Below are 19,874 nucleotides of genomic sequence, written 5' to 3'. Positions count from 1 at the left end.
ATCATCATTTTCTAATACTCATTGGCAATAGACATGGTGCTGAAGGGCTAGGAATGCTAACATTGTACCATTGTTTAAAAAGGGAGAGAGGGATAGAGCAAAAAAAGTCACAGGCCAGCCAGCTTAACCTTGGTGGTGGGTAAATTATCAGAAAAAATTTGGAGACAATAAAATCATCATTTAGCAAGGCACAGATTAATCAAGGACAGTCAACAGCCATTTGTTATGGAAAGGTTGTGTCTGACTAACTTGACTGACATTTTTTGTGTAATTAACAAGGAGGGTCAGTGAGGATAGCATATTGGAATGAATGAATTTACATGAATGAATAATTCTACATAAATTTTAGCAACTTTTGATAAGGTCCCACTTGCCAGAAAAACAAACGCTGATAAATCAAAGGGAAAATAGCAAGTTAGATCCAAAATAGGCTCAGTGACAGAAAACAAAGGGTAATGGTGAAGGCTGTTTTTGTAGCTGGAAAGCTGTTTCCTGTGGGACTCTGCAGGTCTCAGTAGTGAGTCTCTTGCTTTTTGAGGTATATATAAATGTAATGGACATAATTCTCTCTCTCTCTGGTAGTCTCTCAAAGCAAGGAGGATGCTTGCCAAAGAGACATCCCGAATCTGCGCATGAAATCTTTTAACTTGGGGATGCTGTTGCACTGCAACTACCACATAGTTCTGGCTAACCAAAAATCAACTCTCCTCTCTTACACCTGCAACAGGCATATTGGAAGTATTTGCAGGTTGATAATCAATCTGTTTGGCCGCATTATGAACACACCTTCCATCCCTTCAACCTCCTGGAGCAGGACAAGAACCCAAAGCTTCTGCCTCAGAGGTATGGACACAACCACTGCACCACAAGACCTCCTATTGGGCATAATTAAGAAGTCTGCAGCTACAACAAATATTGGTTGTGTGGTTTACAGTAAGGGAGAAAACTGTAGACTGCCGGAAGATATCAATGAAGTGGTCAGATGGATAGAAAAACAGCAAATGGAATTCAATCCAGAGAAATGGATTTTTCAAGATAAACAAGACAAACAATACACAATGAAAATAGGATATTGAGAAGCGAAGAAGAACAGAGGAAGCTGAGATTCCTGAAGGTGGAAGGACAGAGATATAAGGTGGTCAAGAAGGCATGCAAGTGTGCAAGTGTTAAAAATACCTATTCTAAGGTTCATAGTAATATTTTAGAGGTAATTTTTAGCTCTGGGAAGATTTTGGTCTAACTGTAGAAAATAGGATTAATGCAATCAAAGCAGCTTGAAGAGTATTGCACTTAAAAAGTTGGGGCGTTGTTGACTTAAGGGGTTAAAAGCTGGAAAGATAAGAGCATAAAACAGCAGGTGGGCTTACTTAGCTGGAGAATGGAGACCAAGTGTCTACACTGCTTGCAAAAATGCAGCCCAGGGCATTGTTTTGTTTTGGGAGTTAGCACTAGAATTAACTTAAAAGCATTCAGTGAGCCCTGGAAGGTGCTTTTTTAATATTCATTTACAGGATATGGGCATCGCTGGTGAGACCAGTTTTATTGCCCATCCCTAATTGCCCTTGAGAAGGTGTTGGTGAGCTGCCTTCTTGAACCACTGCAGGCCATGTGTTGTAGGAATATCCATGGTGCTGTTAGGGAGGGAGTCCCAGGATTTGACCCAGCAATGGTGAAGGAACGCCGTTATAGTTCCAAGTCAGGATCATGTGATGCTTGTAGGGGAATTTGCAGGTGGTGGTGTTCACATGCTTCTCCTGCCCTTGTCCTTCTAGGTGGTAGCAGTCGTGAGTTTGGTAGGAGCTTTCTAAGGAGCCTTGGTGAATTCCTGCATTACATCTTGTAGATGGTACACATTGCTGCCACTGTGCGTCGGTGGTGGAGGGAGTGAACGTTTGTGGGTGGGGTGCCAATCAGGCAGGCTGCTTTGTCCTGGATGGTGTCAAGCTTCTTGAGTGTTGCTGGAGTTGCACTCATCCAGGCAAGTGGAGAGTATTCCATCACACTCTTGACTTGTGCCTTGTAGAAAGTGGACAGGCTTTGGGGAGTCTGGAGCTGAGTTTCTCGCTGCAGGATTCCTAGCCTCTGACTTGCTTTGTGGCCACGGTATTTATAGTTGGTCCAGTTAAGTTTCTGGTCAATGGTAACCCCCAGGATGTTGATAGTCGGGGTTTCAGCATGGTTATTTCATCGAACATCAAGGGGCAATGGTTAAATTCTATCCTGTTGGAGATGGTCATTGTCTGACACTTTTTTATTCATTCACAGGATGAGGCTTCGGTGGCTAGGCCAGTATTTGCTGCCCATCCCTGGTTGCCCTTGGGAAGGTGGTGGTGAGCTGCCTTCTTGAACCACTGCAGTCCATGTGCTGTTAGGGAGGGAGACCCAGGATTTGACCCAGCAATGGTGGCGCTTGTGTGGTGCAAATGTTACTTGCCACCTGCCAGCCCGAGCTTGGATATTATCCAGGTGTTGCTGCATTTGGACATGGATTGCTTCAGTATCTGAGGAGTTGCGAACGTTGCTGAACATTGTGCAATCATCAGCGAACATCCACACTTTTGACCTTGTGACGGAAGGAAGGTCACTGATGATGGCTGGGCCCAGGACACTACCCTGAGGAACTTCTGCAGTGATGTCCTCAAATTCAGATAATTGACGACCACCACAATTATCTTCTCTTGTGCTAGGCATGACTTTAACCAATGGAGAGTTTTCCCCCTGATTCTCATTGACTCCAGTTTTGCTAGGGTTCCTTGATGCCACATTCAGTCAAATGCTGCCTTAATGTCAAGGACAGTCACTCTCACCTCACCTCTGGAGTTCAGCTCTCTTGCCCACGTTTTCACCAAGGCTGTAACGAGGTCAGGAGTTGAGTGATCCTGGCAGAACCCAAACTGAGCATTAATGAGCAGGTAATAAAAACAGAAAATGATGGAAAAACTCAACAGGTCTGACAGCATATGTGGCGAGAGAAACAGAGTTAACGTTTCGAGTCAGCACAACTCTCCTTCAGAGCTGATTAATGTAATCAGCAGCAGATTTCCTTAGCAATGTTTTACCTGATGCCATGAGATTCATGGGGTCCGGAGTTGATGTTGAGGACTCCCAGGGCAACTCCCTCCTGACTGTATGCCACTGTGCTGGCTCTGCCCTGCTGGTGGGACAGGACATACCCAGGGATGGTGATGGTGGTGTCTGGGACATTATCTCTAAGGTATGATTCTGTGAGTATGACTACATCAGGCTGTGGCTGACAAGTCTATGACACAGCTTTCCCAATTTTCGCACATGCCCCCGGATGTTTGTAAGGAGGGCTTTGCTGGGTTGATAGGGCTGAGCTTGCAATTGTTGTTTCCGGTGCCTAGGTTGATGCCAGGTGATCTGTCTGGTTTCATGTCTTATCCAAATTTTTGTAGCAGTTTGGTACAACTTAGTGGCTTGCTAAGCCATTTCAGAGTCAACAGATTGCTGTGGGTCTGGAGTCACACGTAGGCCAGATCAGATAAGGACGGCAAGTTTCCTTCTCAAAAGGGGCATTAGTGAACCAGATGGGTTTTTACGACATTTGTTTCATGGCCATCATTAAACCATTTAATCTGATATTTTTACTGAATTAAAATTCCACCATTTGCTATGGTGGGATTCGAATCTGGATCCCCAGAGCATTATACTGGATCTCCACATTACTAGTCCAGTGACGACACCACTACACCACTGCTTCCCTAAGGTCATGGCTTTGGTCGAAGGTGCCTTGGTGAAATGCTGCAGTGCATCTTGTAGATGGTGCACTGCTACCACTGTGTGGCGGTGGTGGAGGGGATGAATGTTGAATGCAGTGGGTTGGGTGCATATCAAATGGGCTTCTTTGTCCTGGATGATGTTGAGCTGCTTGAGTGCTTTTGGAGCTGCACTCATCCAGGCAAGTAGGGAGAATTCCATCACTCTCCTAATTTGTGCCTTGCAGGTGGTGGACAGGCTTTGGGGAGTCAGAGGGTGAGTTATTCTCTGCAGAATTTCCAGCCTTGGACATGCTCTTGTAGCCACGGTATTTATATGGCTGGTCCAGTTCAGCTTCTGGTCAATGGTAACCCCATTTTGGTATAATAAGATTTTCGAATACTGGTCGCAAGGCTTCAAAATAAAAAAACACTAAATTTTCATGGGATTGAATTGGGTCTTTCCCATTAAACTGATTTAACATTGGTAAGATTCAGCCCCAGGCGAATACAATGTCGGGTGGACTGGGCGGGGGTGGGCGTGGGGCCGATCACTGACCACGATCGGCTGCATGCCACCATTTTATGTGGGCGGGCCAATTAAGGCCCACCTGGTGTAATATGCAGCCAGTAGCACTCAGCACCACCTGTGCGAGCAGGGGATGGAGGGAGAATCGGAGCTGCCTCAGGGAGATTAAGTTGATAACTATTGTTATAAATAAAGTAAAAAATTATTTACACGTCCTCCCATGTGACACTTTCACATGAGCTGGGACATGTTTGTGAGTGTAGCAAAATTTATTAAATTATTTCATAAAACCTTCAGGAAACCTCATCCCGTCCGTGAATGAGGTTTCCTGAAAAACGCGAAGGCCATTTAGGCTCTTTGCCTGCCCACCAACCTTAAGGTTGGACAGGCAGCATTGTTAATAAGGTTAATTACTTTTTTTAATGACCTTAATAAGTCATTGACAGTTCAGCGGGCACGCAGCCACTTTTGGTGCACGCCCGCTGAACGAAAGATCGAAATGACGCGTGATGACATCGGGACGAAGGCCCAACGTCTTCTTGCGTCATTTTATGCGTCAGCATGTTGGGCCCACTCTCACACACACACGGCAATATTCTGGCCCTGAAATTTTTGGGTACACTCTCAAAGCTGACCATTCTTCAATCTGCCCCGATAGATTTTAAAGCAGAGTGAGAGGTAGCTTTCTCCAATGGCAATCTCTTAACCCAAAGAGCCAAAAGTTTAAATTTCACTCTTAATTCATGTTTAAGCTGAAACAACTTTCACTGGTTCTTTGCCAGACTTCGAGATACAATACCCAATTAGGTGGAGTGGAAGGCTTCCTTAGGAAGAAACATTTATTTTCAAGAAATGCAACCTCTTCCATTGGCTCCAAATCATTTCTTTCTCTAAGCTGGAGCAAAAAGTGATGCTAAAATTCAATAATACACAACTTAATAAAATTTTACGTTTGTAATAATATCCTGCTTATAGAATGTAAAGACATAAACAAGACTTTACACGACAGAGAGCACATTTACCATTTTGAAATCACATAGGACGATTATTGCACTGTATTTCCATCCTTTGGAGAAATATCTATAAGAAATTACGGGATTAAAGACGTGCAAAAAGAAGACCTATAGTGCTTTTCATGACCAACGAACATCTCAAAGTACAACAGAGTACTTTTTGAAATACTGTCCCTGTCAAGAAACATGGCAGCCAATTTGAGTACAGCAAAATCCCACAAACAGCAATATGATAATGAATAGACAACCTATCTAATTTATTGAGGGATAAATACTGACCAGGACACCAAGGATAACTCCTCTGCTCTTCTTCAAAATAATGATATGGAATCTTTTACATCCAACCAAGCAGCCAATTGGGGTTTTGGCTTAACTGAAAGATGATAGCTCCAACAGTGCAGCGCTCCCTCAGTACTGAACCGGAGTGTCAGCCGTAGTTTCTGTACTCAAGTCCTAGTGTGGAAATTGAACCCAGAACTTTGTGATTCAGAGATTAGAGTGCTGCCAGCTGAGCTTCAGCTGACCCTACTGACTTGTGCTTACAAATGTAATAAGGAAATTTCCAGAAAAGCATTTCATTATTAAGTGGCAAAACTGGCAGAGTTACCTGAAGCTACGCAACCATAATTCCGGCTCTAAATCACCTGGCTTGGATTTAATGAGACAGATCATAAGGGAACAAAATCATTCAAAACTGCTTCATTTTTCAGATTTAATCATTCAAGGGCATTCAAAAATAGATAAACTAAAAGTTTAGCCAATGATAGCAAGTAGAAAGTCATTTGGATGTTGTTTAAAATAACACAGTCATCACGAAATTATTGCCGTGTAAATTTATTTCTGTTGTATGTAAACATCAGAGCATTTTCAAAGACAATAATGACATGGGAAATTTAAGGTCATTAAAAGCTTTTATATATATATAAACAAAGGAATGTTTACTGAGGTGCACTCTTCTTAGAAAACTAAATATCATAAGAACAGCGCAATGATTTGATTTGCCACTGTATGTTACCATGGAGTAGGATGCACACCCATTCCTAACATCTTAAAAATTTTTGCACAGGTGTAGTTTCTATTATTACTTTTAAGATGTACAATCTCCTCATACAAATAAGAGCAATTATTATCCTCCAGGGAATTCATCAGGAAGATATTTTTTAAAAATTCAGTCAACTGTTTCTTCCTTGTCCTACTGAGCAACAACCCAGTCTCTGTGCCTTGTCCATAAGAAGGAATGCTCGTGGGCACTTAAAAACAATGCAAACAAAATTCATAAACTATCAACAGCCAATCAGATGACAGCTCCAAGCCACAGCAAGTTGATAAACAAAAGAGAGGCGCAGTTGGAATGAGAACAATAGAGAGGGCAGAATTTCATTCAACTAATGTAGAAAACTATTCACTATTTTGTCTCATTTGTTTAAACTCTACCTTTTAATATAGGAATTATGTAGCACAAATGAGACTGGAAACAAGATGTATTGGAATTATAATTAACTGATAACATTGGCAGCACAGAGTCAATTTTCACTTATTCCTAGTGAGCCAGATCAAAAGGAGGTATGAAAATACCAGATGAGTGGTACCAATCTGCTCCCTTTTCGTTTGTCCACCACTTCACTCAATTTTGATGTGGTTTGCTTTCATTTGCTCTCCATGGTTTGGTCAATTAAGCACATCTACAAGATGCACTAGAGCAACTCACCAAGGCTCCATTGACAGTACCTTCCAAACTCATGATCTCTATCACCAAGAACAACATGGGCATCAGAAGAATGGGAATGCCACCATCCCCAAGTTTTCCTCCAAGTCAAGCATCATCTTGACTTGGAATTATTTTGCCTTCCCTTCAGTATGGCTGGGCTAAAATTCTGGAACTCCTGTCCCCCACACCCACCTGCCACCACCCACCCACCCCTCCCCCCACCACTGCCCGCTAACAGCATGTCTTTTCCAACTTGGTTTTGGGAATGTGGGCATCACTGACAAGGCCCCCATTTATTGCCCATCCCTAATTGCCTTTGAGAAAATGGTCACGAGCTGCCTATCAATGCACCTCCACCACATGGGCTACAGAGGTTTAAGACGACAAATAGCATCACTTACCCAAAGGCAACAAAGAACAGGCTGACCTTTCCAGCGATGTTCAAATCCCAAGGACAAATAAAAACAAAATCCCCAGTCCACTACTTTAGTTACCACTGCAAAAAATTCAATCCAGTCTGTCAGGCATGACCAATCCTTTACAAATACATGGTGGCTCTCTCTAATAAGGTGAAAATTTTCAAGGTGCTCAATCACCCTATACTTTATTATAGGCTCCAGTAATTTCCTGACAACAGATGTTAGGCCAATTGATCTACAATTCCGTGGTTTAACTCTGATCATCCTTTTTTTTTATAGCGGACTGATATGCAATTTTCTGATCCAAAGCTAAGGTTTCTGGATCAAGAGAACATTGAAAGATTATAGTTAGGGCATCAGCAATGTTCTCACCTACTTCCTTTAAAACTCTGGGATGAAAACCATCTGGTCCTGAGAATGTGTCATTATTACTCTACATTACTGTTATTTTGCTTACATTAACATTGGTAAGTCTCACATGAACAAGAAGTAGGCCATTCAGCCCCTCGAGCCTGCTCCACAATTGAATAAGATCATGGTTGATCAGATAGTAACCTGAAATCTGCATTCCATCTACCCCCAATAACCTATCATCCCCTTGCTTACCAAAAATCTATCCACCTCTGCTTTAAAAATATTCAAAGATTCTGCTTCCACCACCCTTTCAGGAAGATAGCTCCAAAGACTCACAACCCTCTGAGTTTCTGATTCTTTATTAGTTTCCTTGGGATGTCTGGCATGCTAACATCTTCTTTTACTATAAATGCTGACACAAAGTAATTACTTAATATGTCTGTCATTTCTGTATTTTCAATGACAATCTTACCATTATCAGTTTTCAGGAGGCCCATATTGCTCCTCATTACCCCTTTTATCCCAATACAGTTGTGAAAAAGAATCATATTGATTATGACATCCCTTGAAAGTTTCTTTTCATGCTCCCTGTTTGTAGCTCTTATCGTCTGTTTGGTCATCCTGTTTCTTCGTATCTTTTTCTATTTGCTAGAATCTGTGCTTTTTAATTTCATTTCTGTATGCTTTTTATTTTAGTTACAGGTGGGGTCAAAGAAAGAGGGAATGCAGTAAGGTCTAAATTAGGTTTACAGTGCAAGCATGAGAATGCACGAAGCCTGGTAAATAAGGTTGGTGAGCTGCAGATGCAGATAACCAAATGGCAGAATTATGTTGTGGGTAATGGAGAACTGACTCAAAAAGAAGGGCAGCCCTGGTACTGGATACAAGGTGTTCAGAAAAGATAAGGAAAGAAAGCAGTATTAATTCAGGCAAGTGTTATGCTGGAGAGAGGATGTCGTAGAGGATTCAAAGACAGAATTTATTGATTAAAGATAATAAAGATAAAGATAATAAAGAATAGATAATAAACAATACACTTCTGGGTGCATTCTATAAATTTCCAACTTTTGGGAAAGATATAGAAAAACAAATTTGGAAGGAAATTATAATAAGGTGCAAAAACTATAGAGTAGCTATAATGAGGACATTAACTATACTAAGACTGAGATTTTTTCATTATTGTTTCCTAGGACGTTGAAGTCGCTGGCAAGGCCAGCATTTGTTGCCTATCCCTAATTGCCCTTGAACTGAATGGTTTACCAGGACATTTCACAGAACAGCTAAGAGTCAACCACATTGGAGTCACATGCAGACCAGACCAGGTAAGGATGGCAGAATTCCTTCCCTAAAGGGCATTAGTGATGGATTTTTACAACAATTGACAAGTTCAAGGTCACCATTATTTAGACTAGCTTTATACTCCAGATTTATTAATTGAATTTAAAAATTCCACCAGCTGCTGTGGTGGGATTTGAAACAATATCCCCACACCATTAACCTGGTTCTCTGAATTTGTAGTCCAGTGACATTACCACTACACCACTTTCTCCTTATAAGTAACAGCAAATATTACAATAGTAATAATATAGTAATAGTGTAAAAGGTAGGGGGTGGGTAATTTTCTAAAGTATATTTCGGAGAATTTCCTACAGAAGTCAGTATGCTTGCAAGCTTGGTGCCATATTGGACCCTGAGATGAACTTCTGACGTCAAATTCCTGGCATCACTAAGAATGTCCGTTTCCATCTCCATAACATCGCTCAACTCCACCCATCTCAGCTCTTATGCTGCAGAACCCCTCATTCTTGCCTTTGTCACCCTATACTTGATTATTCCAACCCATTCCTGGCTGGTGTCTCACATTCTACCTAGTAAACTTAAGATCATCCAAAACTTTGCTTCCCGTGTCTTAATTTGCATCAGATCACATTCACCGCTCACCTCCATGCTCGCTACCTATACTAGCGTCAAATCAACAGACTTCTTGATTTTAAAATTCTCGTCCTTGTTTTCAAAACCCTCCTAGCCTCACTCCTCCCTAGCTCTGTCATTTCCTCCAGCCTCACAAACCTCTGCAATAAATGAGCTCCTCTACTTCTGACCTCTTGAACATCCCTGATTTTAAACACTTCGCCTGTGTAGGCTGTGCCTTTAGTTGCCTAGGCTCTATGCTCTGGAATTTCTTCTCCACTATCTAACTGACTTTTGTCCTTTGACATTTGTTTAAACTTGCCTCTTTGCCCAAGCTTTTAGTCATCTGACATAATTTCCTTTTGTGGTTCAGTGTCATGTTTTAATTTATAAGAGTAAAAATAAATAAATGGTGGAAGGCCAATTTCCATGGAGAGAGAACAAAAAATGGATTCAAAGATCAGCAGGCAAAACTGTAATTGAGCAATGGGCTGCCTTGAAAGGAAAGATAGTTCGGGTACAGTCGAGGTACATTCCTGTGACAGGAAAGGATATGACAAAGCAAGCCAGGAAGCCCTGGATGACAAAAGACAGAGTAAGATGAAACAGAAAAAAGTACATGTGACAAACGTCAGTAAGGTTGATAATGCAACTTCCTGAAGGTGCTGGGGATACGGTTCAGAGGGACCAGGGCATATGTTAGAAACTGGAAGGAACAAATGGCTATGGTGAAAAAACTGGGCATGTGGAAGCGATGCTCCCTCTCCATTGCCGATAAGAAGCTGGTTATCAGATGTGAGGCATTCTCGGTGTTGCTGTATGTGGTGCAGGTCTGGCCCATTCCTCATTCCTGCATGGTGGTGATCACCCAAACCATCTCTCGCTTTATCTGGAGGTCGAAAATGGATTGTGTTCACAGGGACACGATTTACAAGCCTCTAGATAAAAGCGGAAAAAACATGCCCAACATCACCCTTATCCTGATGGCCACCTGTGTGACTATATCAAGCTATGCAGAGACCCTCAGTACGCAAACACCAAGTGTCACTACCTGTCCCTGGTGTTGCGAAGAATGGGTCTGGCCACACTGGCACGGAACGCTCCAAGTAGTACTGCCTGTCCCTCGTGGAAAAATTTATGCAGAGAAACACATTTGACCACAAGTCCATCAGGCGGTGGTCAGCAAATTAAGTCCTAGAAGCCCTGCAGGAAAAGGAGATGGTTCCCTAAGCAGACTGTCAAAACAATTTGGCAGAATGCCTCATCGCCAGAACTTTCGAACAAGCACCAAGATGTAGCTTGGCTGGTGGTGAGCAAGGCCCTCCCCGTCAGATCCTTCCTACATGCCAGGAGTCTCAGCTCCTCTGCACGTTGCCCTTGAGGTGGCTGTGGTGGGGAAGAGATCGTTGTTCAGCTCCTTGAGGAATGTGCCTTTGCAAAGAAGGTTTGGAGAGAGATGCAGTGGTTTTTGTTGAGGTTCATCCCAAGCAGTGCTGTGATACAGGAGTCTGTGCTCTACAGGCTGTTCCCAGGGATGCATACCAAGACAAACATCAACTGCAGCTGAAGGATCATCAACTCGGTCAAAGACGCTCTTTGGTCTGCCCGAAACTTGTTGGTCTTCCAGTACAAAGAATTGTCCCCGACCGAGTGTTGCAGACTGGCACATTCCAAGGTCCAGGACTACGTGCTGAGAGATGCACTAAAACTTGGGGCAGCCACCGCAAAGGTGCAATGGGGAAAGGTCGCTGTCTAAGATCTTTCTGCCATAGAGCACCGAGGGACTGGGAATTGTATAGACCCCTCGGGCTGTATGACTCACAAGGAATGTATGCAGTGAATACTAAATGTATCATAATTGTACTGAAGCATCTCAGAGTGCAACATGATCTGTGTTGATAACTTGAAAACCATTCCACAGTCTGACTGCCTGTAATGACCATATTGAAAAGTCTATAATGTTCATTGGTTGTATTGAAGCACCTCATGATCTATGTGGAAAAGTTGATTTTTTTGATTGCACTTTTTGTGATGGCCATTTTGAAATGTTTTGTAATGTTCTATCAGATATTTTATGAATAAAGTATATTTTTTCAAAAAAAAAATCTTCTAATTCTCGTTAGATACAGGCTATTGAGAGCTGACTAGAGAATTGCAAATCTTACACTCCTGTTCATAAAGGGTATAAGGAAACACCCAGCAACTAAAGGCCAAACAGTTTGACCTCGGTAGTGGGGAAGATTTTAGAAATGATAATCTGGGACAAAATTAATAGTCAAATGGACAAATGTGGATTAATTAAGGAAAGTCAGCATGGATTTGTTAAAGGCATATCCTGTTTAATTAATTTGATTGCGTTTTTCAAAGAAGTAACAGAGAGGGTACATAAGGATAATGTGGTTGATGTGGTATGAATGGACTTCCAAAAGGCATTTGATAAAGTGCCACATTACAGGCTTGTCAGCAAAGTTAAAACCCATGGAATAAAAATGACAGTGGCATCATGGATATGAAGTTGGCTGAGCATCAGAAAACACAGTAGTGGTGAATGGTTGTTTCTCGGACTGGAGAAAGGTATCTAGTGGGATTCCTCAGGGATTGGTAGAACCACTGCTATTCTTGATCTATATTAGTGATCTAGAATTGGGTATGCAAGGCACAATTCAAAATATACAGATGACATGAAATCTGGAAGACTTATGAACTGTTAGGAGGATAGCGATAGACTTCAAGAGGACATAAGCAGGCTAGTGAAATGGGCAGGCACAAGGCAGGTGAAATTTAATGCAGAGAAACGTGAAATTATACATTTTGGTAGCAAGAACAAGGGGAGGCAATATAAATTAAAGGGTACAATTCTAAGAAGAATGTAGAAGCAGAGGGGCCTAGAGGTATATGTGCAAAAGGTGGCAGGGAGGGTTGAAAAAGCAGCTAATAAGGCATACGTGATCCGGACTTTGTAATTAGAAGTATAGGGCGGGATTTAATGCCCTCTCTTGTGGCGGGTTTGGTGGCAGGGGGTTAATGTTTTGCATTTCTCCCTTTCAAACATTACATTGAAGCCAATCATATTATGTTCCCTATTAGATAAATGTTCATACACCATGTAAATTCTATTAAAATTTTAAGATTCCGAGACAATGTTTACACAATGGTTTGGGATCTGCAACTTGGATGTCTAACCACCAGCTTCCAGCTGTTTTACATTAGATTATGGCTGATCAATGCCTCAATTGCACAGATCTGTTCTTCACATCACTTGATACCCTTATCAAATCTATCGGCCTATTTCTTTTAATACATTGGGATGGAAACCAGCATACCCTGGAGAGTAATCTATATCCAGTACCATTATTTTCTTGATTACTTTTCAAATCATACATTAACTGACTAAGTTCCTCCCCTTGACTTATTAGGTTTCCTTGTACTGTTTGCATTTTGTCCTATTCCTCACTATGAAAAGGTGTACAATGTAAGCTTGATACATAGAATACGAGATTTTCAGTTGATTTTACTTTGACTTTTACTTTTGACAATACAAAATAAAACATCAGTGAAGCACTGAATTTGATACAGACTAAAAATTATTTAAACATGCCAATAACTAGAAAGCCTATTATTGATTTAGCTTAGAAAAGGGAAACCTTGATAGGTGTATTTAACGTCTTGATGGTAAAAAGAGAAAATATTTCTGTTAGGCAAAGGGTTCAAGGCTTGGGCAAAGATAAAGGGTGGAATCATCCCAGATTTGCACTAAGTGTGGGCGCGAAAAGTACATTTTAACCACTGGCCTCATTGGCGGCTTCGTGCCATATTGTCCTATTCCCGGCACCTCCCATCTCATTAATAATACATTACCAGGAAATACGCCGGATCGCAGGCAGGGCAGCCTCTGATTTGCCCACTTTGCCGTCACTACAGGTCTTCAGTAATCCAGGCACCATACTTAAAGTGTGCCACTGCACAGAGCTAGCTTTCTCCAAGGTATCGGAAACTGCCAAAGGGAGGAAACATGCTGCCCCCAAATTTAGCGACACCTCCCTCAGGTGCCTACTGGACGCTGTGGTGGCCCACCATGAAGCTCTCTACACCTGCTCTGGGCGAAGACCAACAAGCAAGGTCAGCAATCCAGCATGGGAGGCGGTGGCAGTGCCAAATCCTGCAAAAAAGGACAGCGACCCAGTGCCATAAGAGGATAAATGATCCCCTCCATTCTGCCAGGGTAAGTCACTCTTCTTATCACTCTCAACTCTCACACTCACAAGCCCATCACACATCCACAGCGATCTCACTCACTATCAATTCAAGGGGCATCACCATTTGCTCTCTCACACACACCTTCACCTGCCCAGTGTATCGTGTCATCATTCCATCTAAGGCACCATTCACCACCCACACTTCAAGCATCCTTATCATCTGGCCTGACAGGTGAGCTGCTTACACTCTATCCATCTGTATTCATGCGGGACAAGCTGGCACACAATAAAGGGGAGAAGTCGTAGACTGGTGGAGAACTGCCTGGCATCAAGATGCTCACAGACTGAAAATAGAATCACCCAGCTGGCCAGCGACGATCTGGACCATTCCTGTGCTGATGGTGAGGTCGGCGGTGCTTAATCAAGTGAGGATCCAGCAGTGCAACACCCATCAGGCAACCATGTTGTGAGGCAGTCCCCTGCCATGGAATAATTATCTCTCCTTGCTTTCACAAGCACAACTCAAGCCCCGAAAACACCTCGGAAGAAGAATCTGATGACACCCTACTGAAGACCCAACACAGTGCTCACTAACACCCTTGACCAGCACAGAAACACGCACCTTGGTAGGATCTAGATAGAGTAGCTTCAGGATCACAATGTGATGAGCACATCACATTGTCTGATCCACAGCAAACAGTGCAAGGGACTTTCCAGTATTCCAGCATTTGGGGGACAGCTGGAGGTCAGAAATCTGCTGAGTCCAAGTCAAGTGATGAACCTCTGGACCTGGTCATACCTCAATTGTTGGAGCTGCAACGGCAAGCTCAGGAACATCAGGAACGGATGTACTCCTCAGATTGCAAGGCACGATGGAGGAGTCTGTCTGTCTTCAGTCTGAGTTGATAGTGTCGGCATGTCAGAGCTTCAAGGTCAACACTGGTAGGATGGCGGCTACTGTGGAAACTTTGGTCCAGGACGTTGGTCCTGCACTGCTGATCGGGCTGAACTCCATCACTGACACCATTGTTGGCCTCCTACATTGTCAACATGAGAGGGGTGGGGGGCAACTCAATCTCACTCCAGTTTCCCCTTCTCTTCAAGGAGTTAGTTAGGGGCCCTCGACACCCGCAGGGAGGAGTATCAGCAGGTGCACCCCGTGCCATCCACCCAGGTGACTCCAGGAGCATCTGGCCTATCCGAAACCCCTCTTCCTGTGATGCCAGCAGTTCCAGCTCCACAGGCTGAGGGTGCCACTGCCACAAAGCAGGACCCCAAAAGCAGGCTGGGGGTCTCAGCCCTCCAGAGGAGGCAGGGTGACTCCAGCGCCACTGTCAGGGAGCACTAAGATGTAGCGGCAGGGTTAAGGAAATTTTTTTATTCATTCGTGGGATGTGGGCATCGCTACCAGCATTTTTTGCCCATCCCTAATTGCCCTTCTTCAGGGGGCATTTTTAAGAGTCAACCACATTAATGTGAGTCTGGATTCACATGTTGGCCAGACCAGGTGAGGACAACAGGTTTCCTTTCCTCAAGGGCATTAGTGAACCAGATGGGTTTTTATGACAATCGACAATGGTTTCATGGTCATCATTAGACTTTTAACTCCAGATATTTATTGAATTCAAATTCAACCATCTGCCATGGTGGGATTCAAACCCCGGTCCCCAGAACATTACCCTTGGTCTCTGGATTACCAGTCTAGTCTAGTGATGATACCGCTACACCGCCGCTTCCCCCTGAATAAGATATAGTTGCCAGCCTGGGCACAGGTGTTAATCACTTGTTCATAATGTTCACTATTGTAAATAAACTCCCAAGCATGTCTCCTTGACTTCTGCTCCTTGTTATGAAAAGCAGTGTTCGTGTCTCTCAGATGTGAAACGTTGGTTTCTGCACAAGATAAAGGCAGTTGTCTCAGTTTAGGGCCTCTTCCCTGTGCAGTGTGTAACCTCCAAACCAAAGTGATGGTCTGGCTTCACATTCACTGGACACATTAGTGATGCCTGCTCCTCAATGGTGTTTGTCATTGCTGCCAGATTGTTGTGGACAGACGTCATAGAGTTCTGTCATTCTCTCTGTGTGCTCGCAGAGCCTTTGAGGCGGGGCTGGACCCTGTCTCATCAGCATCTGTGACCAGTGGTGCTGTGCTCCTGAAGGGGTCAAGTGCTGAAGGCTGAAAAAGGATCAGGTGCACTTAAAGTTTCACAGCTGTGTCTCCATGATATGACCCTGATCGCAGAGTGCAAGTGAGCTGCCCTCAGCTAGACATGAGTCAGACATTCACAGAGGCAATGTGAAGATCTATGGAGTGTCCTCACTGCATGTTGTCATGATCCTCCTGGAATCTAGCGGCTATTAGGGCCTCCGCTGCGTCTCCATGATATGAGCCTGAACACTGAGGGTATGTGCACTGCAACCAGCCACACAGGAGTCAAACATTCACAGATGCAAGGTGAGGATGACAGGACTGTCTTCGCTGCATCTCGTATTAATCCTCCATGAATCTTGCGGTTACGAGGGCTTCCCGCACACGCCAACACATCTGGCAAATGCAATGGCCCCATAGCCATCATCCTCACCTTCAAGGGCCTCATCACTGTCATCCCCTTCGTCCTCCTCATCAAAGGATATGTGCAACTTCTCCATCTCCTCCTCAGTCAGATCCTCCCCGCTTTGCAGCACTACGTTGTGGAGCACATAGCAAATGATGATGCGCAACACCCCCTGCCCCCCCCCGGACTATACTGCAGTGCTCCACCGGACCTGTTGAGGCACTGGAACCTCATTTTCAAAATGCATATCATTTGCTCCACCAAAGTCCAGGTCACGGCATGAACCTCGTTGTACCATCACTCTGCTGCAGTATGAGGCTGCTGCATGGGCTTCATCAGCCAAGTCCTCTGTGGGTAGACCTTGTCCCCGAGGAGCCAACCCTGCAGCCTCTCTGGACCCTGGATGATGTCAGGGATCTTAGACCTAAGGATGTAGGAGTCGTGGACGATACCTGAGAATCAGACCTGCGGGGTGCATTTGTGCTGGTCGCACACCAGCTGAACATTCAGCAAGTGGAAGCCCTTGTGGTTGACACAGTTGATTGCTTATTGCCATAGAGATCTAAGCACCACATGAGTGCAGTCGATGGCAATCTGTACCTGTGGAAAACCTGAGATCAATGCAAATCCCAGTGCACCTACTTCCTGGCTGTCCTGATCCAAGATGAAATGCACAAAGTTCTGAGCCTTCGCGAAGATGGCATCTGTGAACTCCTGGATACACTTATGTGTAGAGGCCTACGGGATCGGCACAGGTCACCAGCGAAGACCGGAAGGAGCCACTGGCGTAAAAATTGAATACCTCGGTCACTTTCACAGCCTCTAGATAAAGATGCCCTCCATGTACCCATGGTACCAAATTCTGGAACAGGTGGCAAATGTGACCGACCAGTTCCCTAGACATACGCAGTCTTCGGTGACACTCTTCTCAGTCACCTGTAGGAATGACAAGCACCACCTATTGACACTGGTCTAGCAAGGTGCCTACGACGCTCACTGTGGCTCTTCAGTTGCGTGCGCAGCAGGCCCTGCCGCTCCTCAATCTTGAGAGAGGTGCTCTTCCCTTTGCCAAGCTAGGTGCCTCCAAACCTCTCTTCTTCTCTCTGGTGTTTGTAAACCATGAGGCATACCACTAAATCACCAGGCTCCATGATCCTGATGTTCTCCTCCTTCAGGATCAGAGACACATCAAAGAGAGACACGCGTGGGTCAGCATCTGTGTTCCTAAGAACCTCTCTTGGTTAAGTCTGAATGCCTCTTCATGCAAGGAGAGCGCTGGCCCCTACCTGGATGGCCAATGTGTCGTGCACTCATTGGCTGTCCAAAACCCCACTCTACTTGGCCAACTGGTGGCAGCTTCAGCCATTGGACTGCATGCTGTGCTCTTAGCTCATGTGCAGTCCTTCTCCTAACCTGCACTGCAAGGCTGCGCTGTTAACTTGAATCATAGGGGATACTGGGCCAAGCCTTAATAAAGACATTGCAAGGGGCTGTGAGTGCCTCCACCAGTGACTGAGCCATGGCCACCTTTTGACGACCTTCAGGCGATGCTAACGAGCGCTGCACAAGGTTGTGTTCACTCACCTTCGGGTTCCCCTCAAAGTTCAAGTCACCAGGTGAACGTCTTTTAAAGGCCGCCATGAAGCACGCCATTCTGAAGTCACGCTGACGTGGGCAGTATATTTGACATAGAGGGATGATTCCAGCAAGCAGGGCTTATAATTAGATGCAAATGTATTAAAATGATGTTCCCGATGTCTGGCAGCGGGTAATACGGCCTGCCATTGATGGGTAGAGCAGGTGAGCGATACTCGCAAGCTCTGTGGAAGGCTGTGTGCGCACCTTCGAGTTCCCCTCGAAGTTGAGGTTGCCAGGCACACGCCTTTTAAAGGCAGTCATGAAGCATGCTGTTCTGAAGTCACATCGACGTGGGCAGTAAATTTGACATTGGGGGAATGATTCCAGCAAGCAGGGATTATAATTAGATACAAATGTATTAAAATTACATTCCCAATGATTGGTGGTAGGAAACACAGCTCGCCATTGACAAGTATAGTGGATGATCACAAACTGGTTTCATGATGGCATAGAACCAGTTGCTGATGATGCAAAGATAGATGGGAATGCAAGTTGTGAGGAGAACACTATGAGTCTGCAAAGGGATACAGCTAGGTTAAGTGAATAACAAAAAATTGGCAAATGGTATATAATTTGGAAACATCTGAGGTTACCTACTTTTGTATGAAGGAGAAAAGAGCAGGGTATTTTTTAAATGGCGAGACACCACAGAATGCTGCAGTGCAGAGGGATCTGGGTGTCCTTGTACATGAATCACAAAAGGTTAGCAGACAGGTACAGCAAGATAGTAGTAAGGCACATGGAATGTTGGCCTTTATTGCATGGGGTTGGGGTATAAAACAAAGAACACTTCCTGACACTCTACAGGGTGTTGGTGATACCACCCCTGGAGTACTGCGTACCATTTCTGTCTCCTTACTTACCAAGGTATATACTCACATGAGAAATAATTAAGAGAAGGTTCACTAGGTTCATTCCTTGGATGAAAGGGTGAGGAATGGTTGAGAAAGTTGGGCCTATACTCATTGATGTTTAGAAGAATGAGAATTTTTTTTTAATGTGTATGGCTGGGAAGCAGTAATAGCTCCTACGTCAAGGTTTAACAATTCATTCAACAGCTTCAGCTTATGTACTGTGAATGGCTGTGATGTCACCAGGAATGGATCTCTCAGGGCAAAAGTTCAGGGCAATGATCTGACTCGGATGGCCACAATTTAAGCTGTTCCACATGTTCTACTAGTGAAGCAAGGGGCTACATCTTCCCTGCTTATCCTCCGGCGATTGAGGGCTGGGTTTTCAGTGGAAGGTTGAAAACTGGGACCTCACCACTTGGGTCAGTTGCTAGGTTGTGGTTAGTGATGTTTGCAGTCAACCAGGAGGTATGCCATTGAGAAGTGGGGCTGTTATCAGTTTGTAGGGTATGGTGTGTGTTCCAGTAGAGACTACAGGATTTCAGAAAAGTGCATGGGTTTTTTGAGGCCCTGTATCAATAGGAATGCCTCATTAGTGGACATCAGGAGGTTCAACATGTGCTAGCACAGGAGGCCATTGAGAGTGAGGGGCACGGTCAGTAAGGGAGGCTACACCTGAGTGAGACAGAGACAGAGACAGAGAGAGTATTAGGGAATTTGATTCAAAGTGGGATTTGGGTGCATGAGGGGAAAGAGGTGCTTTAGGTAAGGTTTATTGCAACAAGTAGAGCTTGCTGAGTTGGGAGTTCAGTGAAGAGGGGGAGGAGGTATTCTTTTCTTCTACTCTTTTTCAGCCTCCAGCATTTGATTTCCACTTCGGTGATGCAGAGGGAGTAGGTTAATCAGTAACTGGTAATTATTGGACAGGTGCGAGAACTTAAAGCAGCAAAGAGAGCTGGGAGTTAACAGATAAAAGCTAAAGGT

The 19,874-nt window shown here is 44.1% G+C and overlaps 1 protein-coding gene across 1 annotated transcript in view; it reads right to left on the bottom strand.

Annotated features, from left to right (window-relative positions):
- Nucleotides 1–19,874, bottom strand: part of LOC121292264 (latent-transforming growth factor beta-binding protein 2-like) — a 658,547-nt gene that overhangs the window by 447,143 nt on the left and 191,530 nt on the right. The window lies entirely within an intron of this gene.

The sequence above is a fragment of the Carcharodon carcharias genome, chromosome 20 (assembly GCF_017639515.1).
Source record: "Carcharodon carcharias isolate sCarCar2 chromosome 20, sCarCar2.pri, whole genome shotgun sequence".
In the NCBI taxonomy this organism is placed as follows: Eukaryota; Metazoa; Chordata; class Chondrichthyes; order Lamniformes; family Lamnidae; genus Carcharodon; species Carcharodon carcharias.
The sequence above is the reverse complement of the archived record's forward strand: the minus strand, read 5'-3'. Positions and strand labels throughout refer to the sequence as shown.